Genomic DNA, 11,537 nt, shown 5'->3' with positions numbered 1-11,537 from the left:
TGATAGACAGCAAGAGAAAAGGGAGAAAGGCAGATTCCCTTAAAAAGCCACCCCAGTTAGTCAAGGTCCAGTACCCCCTATGGGGCTTAGATAAGCCATGACTAAGGCCCATTTAATGGCCTTCAGTGGGACTTAGTCTTGAATATATCTTTCACTAGATGTGCAAATAAAGTATGAGGCTTCTTCAAAATTACAAATTTATTTTCAGTACTACTGTCCATCTACATTGCATTTTGTACAACAATGTACATTGCACTTGTCCAAAGCAGCTTACGAACCAAGAGTTTCTAGGGAGCAACAACACAAAATATCAGTTTGGGAGGAAAAGCAGTAGATAAATACGTAAATATCCATAAATGATCTACATTGATTCAGAACCAAAAGCAGTTTGGTTAGATTCTGCTCTCATGTGAGCCTGGAATAGCAATTGCTCTTTAGATGAATGACGATCTTGGTCGTCGAATTATAGAAATAGGTGAGCTTAGCAGGTGTAAGATTTAGCCAGGGCCTAAATCTTTAGCCAGGGTGGGCCTACCATCGTGGAACATTAGCTCCCATTCCACTGGAACAGAGGAACCCCACTGTCCAGATTGGGAGCCCTGTCCCTATGCCATCAGCCACAAATAAGGAAATGCTTCTGGTCCTCCAGCAGGTAGAACCCCAACCCACTCTGGGACCTACTCGTACAGGAGTGGTTGCAAACAGAGGTGAACAAATTTCAGGCCTCTTTGCAGAGGATATAATTTTATGCACCTCTAACCCTATCAAAGAAGGCAAAATACTATGTACAGAGCTGGAACAGTTCTCCAGGGTCTCAGGACTGCAAAAAAAACTTTTAAGAAAGCAGAGGTAATGCTTTTTCATACACCACCCCATTCATATACAACAGGCTTTTACAGCAATGTTGAAGATTCCAATAGCTAGGAAAAGTTCTAGATATCTGGGGATACAAATTACCCAAAATTTGAACAAAGAAGTTGTATCGGTTTAATTATAGTATGGGTTGGAAAGCTCTAAATATGGATATAATACATTGGAATAAATGTAGACTCTCCATTATGGACAAACTAGTTGCATTGAAAATAATGATTGTACCTCCATTTCTTTTCTTCCAGACTTGGGTGAATGCCTGAGACGGAGAAGAACCCTGAAACCTATCCCTGAGGGTTTCCAGAAAAGCCCGCCCACCCGTGGGAAGAAAGATAGTGGAGACCTGGCCATAAAGGGGATAGGCATACCTAACCCCCCAAAATGAGAACCCCCTAAGGAAAAAAATACCAAAGCCCCAAAAGTGGAGAAAGGGGGCACCCGAGGGAACAAAATAACCCTTGAGGAAAGGCCTAAAAAACACTCCAAAAGCTTCTTTCGGATGGTGCCCCCTCCCTAGCCCCCCTCCCTGCCAAAGCCAGCAGCCCAGTTTGGGCAGAGGCTGGCACACCTCTCCCTGCTCATCCATGTGGATTACCGAGCTGTTAGCAAGACCATCTGGCTCTCATCTACATGGGTGGGCACCCCCCTCTCACCTTTCCCTCCCCACTCGCTGGAGACCCGTGCCCAGCATTGCACATAGACAGCCACCAGTACAGGGAAGGGAAGGGAAGAAGAAGAGCTGCAGTTTCTTGTTGGGGACGAACTGTAGTTTGGTGGCTAAAACACACTTTCTGCATCCAGAAGGGTCCCAAATTCAATCTCTAAGCAGAGCTTTGGAGATCCATTGCCAGTCTGTGAAACCCTGGAGACAATGGTGGCAGGGACACATTGGTGTCCTGGTTTTGGAAGAACTTTATCTCTCCCTGCCCTGTGGGTGGGTGAATGGTCCCACCCATCTCTCAAAGTTGGCCCCCAGGGGCTTGAGAAGAGAATAAGCAAACAGGACAGGCCTCCCTGCACATCAGATGATGAGTGGCAGCACTGGGCGTGTTCAGTCCTGCTTCCTGCAGGGTTTGGCCAAGTCCCCCAGGGAACTCTCTCATGGATGCCAAGCAGGAAGGATTGAACTCATCACCCATCAGCTGAGCTTCAGGCAGCTCAGTCCCGCTCTTCACAGGGCACAGCGGATGTCAGGTGTGGGGCAGGTGGGCCCGGTTTGGGCAAAACAACCTGGCTGGCCCAACTTGGTCCACACATGGAGGTTCCCTGGTGGTGTAGGCATTGCTGAGCCAGGCAATATAAAGTGTGCAGAGTTGGAACAGTTCTCCAGGGTCTCAGGATTGCAAGATACTTTTAAGAAATTAGAGGTCATGCTTTTTCATACACCACCCCATTCATTTACAACAGACTTTTACAGCAAGGTTGAAGATTCCAATGCTAGGAAAGGTTTTAGATATCTGTGGGTGCAAATTACCCAAAATTTGAACAAACAAGTTATATCAGTTTGATTATAGTACATAACAGAAGACTAAAATGTTATCTTAAAAGATTTCAAAATAAAACATTACAAAGGAGGTCAACTACAGAATACATATTTAATATAGTAGGGCTGGTGAGTGTGGGCCCTGCCCCCTAGGCCAAGTGGAAAGGGCCTTGCAGGGAGCGGCCTCCATGCCTCACAGCCAGGCGATGTTCCTCCAGTCTCATGAGGAGCCTCTTCAGTGGGGCTGGTGAGTCTGGGCTTCACCCCATAGGCTAGTTGAAAAGGGCCTTGCAGGGAATGGCCTCCATGCCTCACAGCTGGGTGATGTTCCTCATTTATGCACGTTTATTTACAATTTACATCCAGCGGTTCCAGGCCTGCCGCCATTAGCTATGAGTTGGTCAGTCTGTGTCCCCACCCCTGTCACAGCACAATGGGCACCAAAGTCCTTCCTCTTTTACACTTCCATTGTATTTTAACGCTTTCAGCTCTTCTGATTCGGGGAGAAGGTAGGTGGAAATCCCCCCCCCTCTCAAACGGAGAGCCCTCTGAACACTGAAGTGTGCATGCACATGAAAGCTCATACCAATAACAAACTTAGTTGGTCTCTAAGGTGCTACTGGAAGGATTTTTTATTTTTATTTTCTCTGAACACTGTTTCTCTACTGGTTGCATAGCAACCCCCTCAATGTCGTCTATCTCTTCTCCTTCCCCTGCCTGTGAACTGTCTTGAGTGCTGCTCTTTCTGAGCTAACCCCCTCCTGCTCTGTCTGCACTCTTTCGTCTCCAGGGTCAGACTCTGGTTCTCTCTGTACTGGCAGTCCTTCATCTCCAGAGCTTGACTCTTCCCAGGCGTTCATTTCAGCCACGTCCCTGACACTAAGTCATGCCAAGACTTGGTAATCTCAGTCTAAGAGTCATGACGTCAACTTCATGGTCATTTTTGTTTTCTCCAGTTATGGCCTCTTTCCCTTTCCTGCTTTAGTTGCACAGGTGATTCCAACAAATCAGGGACCACAACATATTTTAAACTGGAATAGCATTTCTCATAGTTATCTGTTTCTTCAGGTAAGGATGTCTGACATCTTTGCTTTTTTCTCCCCACTCCTTTACTGGCTTTGTTTGGCCAATAAATTATATCTTCAGCTTCTACTGTATTCTGCCTGACCTTCCTCTGTGTAGCTGGCTTAAGCACTTCACTATTCCTTTTCTGCTTTGCCTTCTGAAACAGGGCTGTCAGTTGCTAAATGCTTTTTGTACTCAGTTTACAGTTTACAGTTTACTTGCTTTTAACTGATTCCATCCATCAAGTTAATATTGCAAGATTTCAATCCACCTGATTATTCTGAGGATATTTAGAGTTTCTCTCAGTTTTGTGCTATGGAAATTCCTCCCAGTGGGTTCACAGTCTATTCATATATATTTGTCAAATAACTGTCTTGTTTTTGTTTTTGTTTTTTGTTTACTAAAAATTGATTACCTAACAAATCTGCCAGAAGCTGGTCAAAATATTGGGTCAGATCCTGGAGAAATAAAGTGTCCCCACAAGGGTTGGATGGCACAAGCTTACAACTCTGCCTCACTCTGGTCAGTGCCTGCATGGAATTATTCCAGGCTCCCATTATAAGGCATGCTGAATTTTCTTAAAGTAGAATGGAATGTACATGTAATAACAGAGTGCAAATATTCTCTGAAAATTAAGCTATGCAAATATCCTTATTTCCCAATCCTGTTCAGTGCCATTTTTTCTCTTAACTACTACCCTACCTCCCCATAGCAATTACTGAATCATCCTGTCTGAATTGATCACATGAGATAGGTGATCTTACCCAACCAGGGATTCTTATGTATTAATTCAAATATCTATGCTTTCCACTTTATTTCTAAAGCATCCATACCCTATACAGATTTCCTCAACCTGGTGCTCTCCAGGTGTTTTGGATACCAACTCCTGTCATCCATGATAGAATATACCATGTGCTTGATGGGAGTGATAGTGTCACCAAACCGTGGTAACTTGGCTCTTTTGAAATTCGGAGAGACAAGTGATATCCTGTATGCTATAGGACTTTGAATAAGACACGTTGGAGACCAGATCTGGGTTTACACACCTTTCATGTAACATTTATTTCATATAGTCAAGTATACATTAATGCATTGGTACCAAGAGGTTCAAACACTCATGCATTCACACAAATACTCACACAAGGCCCTTTGCATGGGTTGGTCAAGCCTCACGTAAGAGCTGTGGGTGTCTGTTTGTAGCACTGGTCCCGGCGACACTGAGGGTAAGCAGAGTGCCCTTTTTATAGTCATCTCCCTTGGCGTCTATGGGCTGGCTTTTAGAATGACTGAGTTTCCACCACTCTCCTCCTGTTCTCCTTCTGGACCACCACATCACCTTTGCTGTTGTACCTCAGAAATACATACGTGTTTCAGGCCTTTATCATCTGTCCGTGGCCCACCGCCAGTTCCTCCTTGTCTTTGTTCTTTTCAGAGGATATTTATTACTGTTGTTCATTGCCAGTTCTGTCCTGTTTTTATCAGGGGATTTTTGCATCAGGGTTTTTTTTTTGCTTTGATTAAGCAAAACCAATGTTCTTTTGGACACAGTTATACATTTTTCCTTGATATAACCAATTTCTCGCTTCGCCTGGCAGTGTATCATGTTTTGCGAATTTGCCATCTTCCTTGGACCCAAAATACATACATGACAATAGTTCAAAACATTTGGAAGCCAATGGTAAAGAAGGCTATGCCATGCTGTGTAACCAATCAGGTTTTATAATGCAATGATGTAATCAAAGGCAAACAAATGATGATGAGATGTCAATGTTAGATATGTGGGATTTGCAGCCAAAATCACAAGTGCACATTTTGCTAGACAAGCACAGGGCTAGTTCTTGAACTTCCAAGAGGGGACCCTTTGTGTGTGGTCCCCTCCTTTGCCTCCTCTGCTCACCCTTGCCCTCACGGCTCACCCTCCCCACCTGCTGCAGCGCTTTCCCACCTGCCATGCAAAATCGGGCGCCTCGGGATAAAGGCAGAGCCCAGGTTGCCTTTAAAAAGTGAGGCTGTCCCTCTTAAAACAGGGTGCTTGGCAGGTGTGTGTTAAATCCAAAGCTGGTAAATTGATGCTGGATTATTGTAATGTGTGCTATATGGGACTGTCCTTAGGTTTTGTTCAAAAGTTCCAGCTTGTGCAGAATGCAGCAGCCAGACTGATGATGGGAGCACATGACTAACAACATGTGGCCCCTTTGTAATAATAATAATAATAATAATAATAATAATAATAATAATAATAATTTATTATTTATACCCCACCCATCTGGCTGGGTTTCCCCAGCCACTCTGTGCGGCTTTCAACAGAATATTAAAATACAATAGTCTATTAAACATTAAAAGCTTCCCTAAACAGGGCTGCCTTCAGATGTCTTCTAAAAGTCAGGTAGTTGTTTTTCTCTTTGACATCTGGTGGGAAGGTGTTCCACAGGGTGGGTGCCACTACCGAGAAAGCCCTCTGCCTAGTTCCCTGTAACTTGGTTTCTCGCAGCGAGGGAACCGCCAGAAGGCCCTCGGCACTGGACCTCAGTGTCCGGGCAGAACGATGGGGGTGGAGACGCTCCTTAAAACACATGCACTGGCTGCCTGTCTACTACTGAGCCAGGTTTAGTGTCCTTTCATTAATTTCCAAAGCCCTAAGCAACTTAGGTCCAGGGTACCTTAGGGACTGCCTTATAACCCAGCTTGATCATTGAGGTCATCTGAAGGACTGTTGCTGGTTGCCTCCGAGTTAGCGAGGCTCATTTGACAATAACAAGCCTTTACTGTCATCAGCTCAATCCTGCTGAATGCTCTGTCACTAGAGATTCAACAAGTGTCTTCTGTTTTAACCTTTAAACACCTGCTGAAAACTTTCATGGACCACCAAGTTTAGGCAAGCAATTGAGAAAATATATTTCTATAACAGTTAGTTAATGGTCTCTGGTTTTAATTTTTAAATGCATTTTTAATATAGATATTGTAAAACACTTTGGTATTCATTATGATATAGCCATATTTACACATTTTTATAGATAAATAAGTAGTCTTTGGTCCCAAACAAAAGGTGCTTCCCCCTGCTGGAATGTATTATTAAGAAGAGAAGCTCTAATATAGGTGTTAGGGCCAGAGTCAGACACAGATCAGCACTAAAGTAATAAGTGAAATTAAGGTTTCTAGTGGTTGTGGCTTTACAGGGGCATCTGGCTGATAACAATGGAAAAATAAGATACTGGACCAAATGGACCTTTGGTTTGATCAAGAGGTGGTTTTTCTTATAATGTTCTCTCTCTCTCTCTCTCTCTCTCTCTCTCTCTGTGTGTGTGTGTGTGTGTGTGTGGTGTGTGTGTAGATGCACACATACATGCACACAGGACAAAGTTCCTCAGTCCTCCCATATCCTTGTGATGCACCCATTCACTCACAATGCTCTGGCACCAGGCTACTTTTTCACAGTTATAAACACAAGCCTTTCTATTAATTTCAGATGATGCATTTTCTATGCCTAGCTATGAATAAACCAGATCAATGCCAGTAACATGCTTTATTGGTCCTCTCATGAAATGAATTTGTAGAGAGACAGGCCACGAGATGGAGTCGACATGCAGATGAGATTGGTAAGTGAGAGTGTATTGATTATTTTCACCCCAGGCCAGGCAGTAATTCCAACTGGTGCCAGTATTTCCTCTTGCTTTGGTTCATTATTTATGCGATAAAAACACTATCCCAATGATAACAACACGTTTCATTTCCAACCCCAAGCATAAAGCATCAACACTTAAGATTGTGAGAGGTGAGCAGGAGGGTGGGGAAAGGGGGGTGGCAGAGATTTTTTTTTAAAAAAAACAAGAAAACAAGTGCTAGAGAAGCTGAAAACTGCTGAGCCTGGTCTTGTGGCTTTTTATGCCCTCCAAAAGGAAGATTGAGAGCAGGTGTTAGATTACCAGGCTCTTTATTAATAACTCAAGGCTTCTAAAAGAGGTGGATTGATGGCACACTCAGCGCTTAGCCAGTGAATAAAACCCTAGGTTCAGCATGCGACTCAAATCCAACACTTTGCTCCATCAACTGCCGGCCTCTCCTCAACAAAAAGAAGCCCTCTTGAGGAAGAAAAGGGATCCAGCAAATAAAATTGGACTCTTCTTCCACATGAGCATTCATAATAAATAAATAAATAAATAAATGTCAAGGCTTTGCTTAAAAGCCAGAGAGATTTCCTTTGTCAGACTGCAGGAACACTTGGGAAACGAGTGTTCTCTGGTGTCACCCACCATCAGCTTGCTTTGCAAGAAAGTCCAAACTTTCTGGCTCTTTTGATGAAATAACTGAAGGTTGTTTTAGAACAGAGATAGCCAACATTGTGCCTTCCAGATGTTGTTGATCTCCAGCCCTCATCAGCCCCAGACAGCATAGCCCAAGGTCAGGGAAGATGGGGGTTGGAGTTCAATAAAATCTGGAGGTCACAATGTTGAAATGCCTAGTGCTTGGTTTAGACCAGGGATAGCCAACATGAAGCCCTTCAGATAGGGTTGGACTGTAACTCCCATCATCATTGCTGACTGTTGGCCATGCTGGCCTAGGCTGATGGAGTTTGGAGGGCACCATGTTTCTATCCCTGGTTGAAGACAAGCTTCAGGCATTTCATCAAAGGAGGTATCTTGTGAAAAGACTTTCTCTTTTCCATAACCCAAGTGCAATGGGGGAACTTGAGGGGAGCAGCATTAAAGCAAAAACCTGTAACAAAATACATATTTCACATCACCTTTATGAGAAAAAAAATTGAGGTACATATCCTTCTTAAATCTCTTAACCAGCTGCCAACACCACTTCTCTTTCTGATTCCTTTTTTCCTAGCTGTGGAAATTAATCTGAAACAGTGGCGGACTTTGAACTCTGAAATTTGAGTGGCACCCTGTGCAATGCTAAAATTCAGCGACCCTCACCCCCACCTCTTGCATTCTGTTGTACATCATTGCTGCAGCGTCTCCTGTGGTGCTGGTGCAAATATGTAAGACCAAACCAGTTGCTCTACCCTGAAACTACCTTTGTCTGAAGGTAGGCTAGTCCTCCTAGCACTCCTTCGGTCTGTTCAGGTCAGAGCCCAATCTGTAGCTTCCTCTGAACTCCTCTTATAAGCTCAAAGCAAGCTAGGTAAGTAGGTGAGACAGACTTTGAGATAGAATAATACTTAGTTAGATAAAGACTTCTAAAGTTGAGCCTTTTATTAAAGGGATTGTAATAAAGCAAGTAAGAGATATAGGCGGTAACAGTAAAAACAAAACAAAAAGCAGTGGTTATAAAGTAGTCCTTACACTTGATTTGGTCCTAAGCTTAGCTTCAGTAAGTTTTATACAACAATGTGCCAATAGCATGGGTTCCATCATGGAAGGGAACAAGGAAGTTTCTCTAAGATTGTTCAAACTGTCCATGTTTATGTTGTTTTCCAAGCTGCGGGTGATGAGTCACCCTCAGTCAGATGAAGCTCTGGGATTCTTAGGTTCCACATGTGCACATGGATGACAATATTTAGCACACATGTTTGTTTGTTTGTTTGTTTGTTTGTTTGTTTATTACATTTGTATATCATCATATACCTGTAGATCTCAGGGCTGTTCATATCATCATCATCATTTATTTATATGCCACTCATCTGACTTGGTTACCCCAGCCACTTGGGGCGGCTACCAACAAATTAAAGCACAGTAAGACATCAAACATCAAAAACTTCCCTATACAGGGCTGCCTTCAGATGTCTTCAAAAAGTCAGATAGTTGTTTATTTCCTTGACATCTGAAATGAATATTTATTAAATTTTCCAATTTTATATAAAGACAAAAAGAAAAAGAAAAAGAAAAATATTAAAAACAATTCAGTTTCAATAACAATTTTCAGTCACATGTTTCTTTGACTTCCTCATACCTCCCCTTCTTGTTCTCTAGTTCAATTTGTTAATTCAGCAAATCCTAATCTCTTAACATTCCTTTTAGAATATCACCTTATTTTCCACTCAACTTTTTTAAATTTAGTAACAAAAACAATTATAATCCCCATTATCTTTATCATAACAGCTGGAGACCACCGAAGTTCAAACCAACATCTTTTCAAAGTTCGTTAATTTTATAATATTTCTGTAGATATTCCTTAAATTTCTTCCAATCTTCTTCTGCTGACTCTTCTCCCTGGTCGCGGATTCTGCCGGACATTTCTGCCAGTCCCATACAGTCAATCAACTTCATCTGCCATTCTTCCAGAGTGGGTAAATCTTGAGTCTTCCAGTGCTTTGCTATAAGTATTCTTGCTGCCGTTGTAGCATACATAAAAAAGATTCTGTCCTTCTTTGGCACCAAATGGCCGACTATACCCAAGAGAAAAGCCTCTGGTTTTTTCAGGAAAGTATACTTAAATATCTTTTTCATTTCATTATAAATCATTTCCCAAAAGGCCTTAATCTTTGGGCACGTCCACCATAGGTGAAAAAATGTACCTTCCACTTCCTTACATTTCCAGCATTTATTATCGGGCAAGTGATATATTTTTGCGAGCTTGACTGGGGTTATGTACCACCTGTATATCATTTTCATAATATTCTCTCTTAAGGCATTACATGCCGTGAATTTCATACCTGTGGTCCATAACTGTTCCCAATCAGCAAACATGATGTTATGTCCAAGATCTTGTGCCTATTTCCTTGACATCTGATGGGAGGAAGTTCCACAGAGCTAGTATGACTACCGAGAAGGCCCTCTGCTTGGTTCCCTGTAATTTTTTAGTGAGGGAACCACCAGAAGGCCCTGGGAAGTAGATCTCAGTGTCCAGGCTAAATGATAGGGGTGGAGATACTCCTTCAGGTATGCAGAGCCAAAGCCATTAGGTAGGGTTTGCCATATGTCCATTTCCCCCCAAATACATCCTCTTTGAGGGGAATAAAATTTGTGTCTGAGTGGATTTTTAAAATCTGGCAAATATCCAGGCTTTCTATTCTTGCAGAGCACATGGATCTCAAGCAAGCTTTTGCCATATGTGTAATCACAGAGATTTCCCGACCTGGCTGCGTATAGTTACTTTTGCAACATTGCCAGTTCCCAGTGCATGCATCTGGAGCTGGTTCAGGCTCCCTGCCTCCTCCACTGACCAACCCAGAAAAGGGAAAGCAGTAAGCATCATGAGATTTGGGCTGTCTCACATGGGGACAGGTGTGTGTGTGTGAAATTTAAACTAGAAACCTAGCAGAGTTTCCTGTTGCTTCCACAGCAGCCAAAACTGGGAATGTTTGCAAGAAGACACAGGTGAGCGGCAGTTAAAAGAGGATAAGGGGAGTTTATTTTTTCTCTCTCTTTCCATTTGCCTTCCCTGTTTCTCTGTTTGCTGAGAAAAATGCTTGGTGTGGGGGTTATAGCAAGTGAAGGGACTGTGTGTGAAGAGGAAGGATTTGCTCGGGTGAGTGCAAATGTTCATTAATTCCTAGAAATTGATAGAAGATTCAAGAAGCAGCGAAGTGCTGATTGTTTTGTCTGTCCAAGGACATTTTCTATGGAAACCGTTTTCTGGACATGCACAGTTTCTGCAGAACACAGTGATCTGTTTCTCAGTCTGTTTTATCTCTCCAAGCTGACAACACAGAAAGAAAGAAATTTTGCACCTTGGAACTTTAAGTGTACCTTCACCAGCGGCTGCGGTGAAAGCCTGTGTATATAGCTGAAACCATTTACGTGTTTATGACCAGCAAGTAAAGCAATTACTTGTTGAACTTTATTGTCTCTATTGTTTGTTTTACTCCATGGGCTAGAGCTCCTATGCACTTCAGAATAACGTGTGTCACTCTGCTGATTTATGGCCCCTAGCAGTTGCAGTGAAAGTATGCCAGACCCCTTTTTATGGTTCGAAGATCATAAATCCTTAACAGGAATCTCCCACCACCCCCACTTGTTCTTGCTCTGACTTTATCTAGTAAACTTTTTTGCTGTGCCCTTTTTTTGTAATTGCCCCACTCTTGAGTAGTGCTACTGAGGAGATAAGCTGTTTTCAGCAAGCATGGTTAGCTCTAGCTTTCTTCTCATCCTTTGAACTGGTGAGGGTGATAGGGCTTGTGATTTGGAGGCTTCTAGAGCACATTTGCAGAGATGAGCCCTGCGTATCTCAG

At 42.8% G+C, this 11,537-nt stretch overlaps 1 long non-coding RNA gene across 2 annotated transcripts; it reads left to right on the top strand.

The window, feature by feature from the left end:
- Window positions 1-1,612: 1,612 nt before the first annotated feature.
- Window positions 1,613-11,149, top strand: LOC310754929. Of its 2 annotated transcripts, XR_014544070.1 has the most exons (4): window positions 1,613-2,064; window positions 6,885-7,014; window positions 8,252-8,452; window positions 10,385-11,149. It is a non-coding gene; the product is annotated as an uncharacterized lncRNA (long non-coding RNA). The 2 variants fall into 2 exon arrangements; XR_014544071.1 differs by lacking the exon at window positions 1,613-2,064 and having other exon boundaries at window positions 2,940-7,014.
- Window positions 11,150-11,537: the final 388 nt, after the last annotated feature.

This window comes from Podarcis filfolensis (assembly GCF_964270895.1).
Source record: "Podarcis filfolensis genome assembly, chromosome: Z".
NCBI classification, from domain to species: domain Eukaryota; kingdom Metazoa; phylum Chordata; class Lepidosauria; order Squamata; family Lacertidae; genus Podarcis; species Podarcis filfolensis.
Note: the sequence above shows the minus strand (reverse complement) of the source record. Positions and strands in the feature narration are given on the sequence as shown.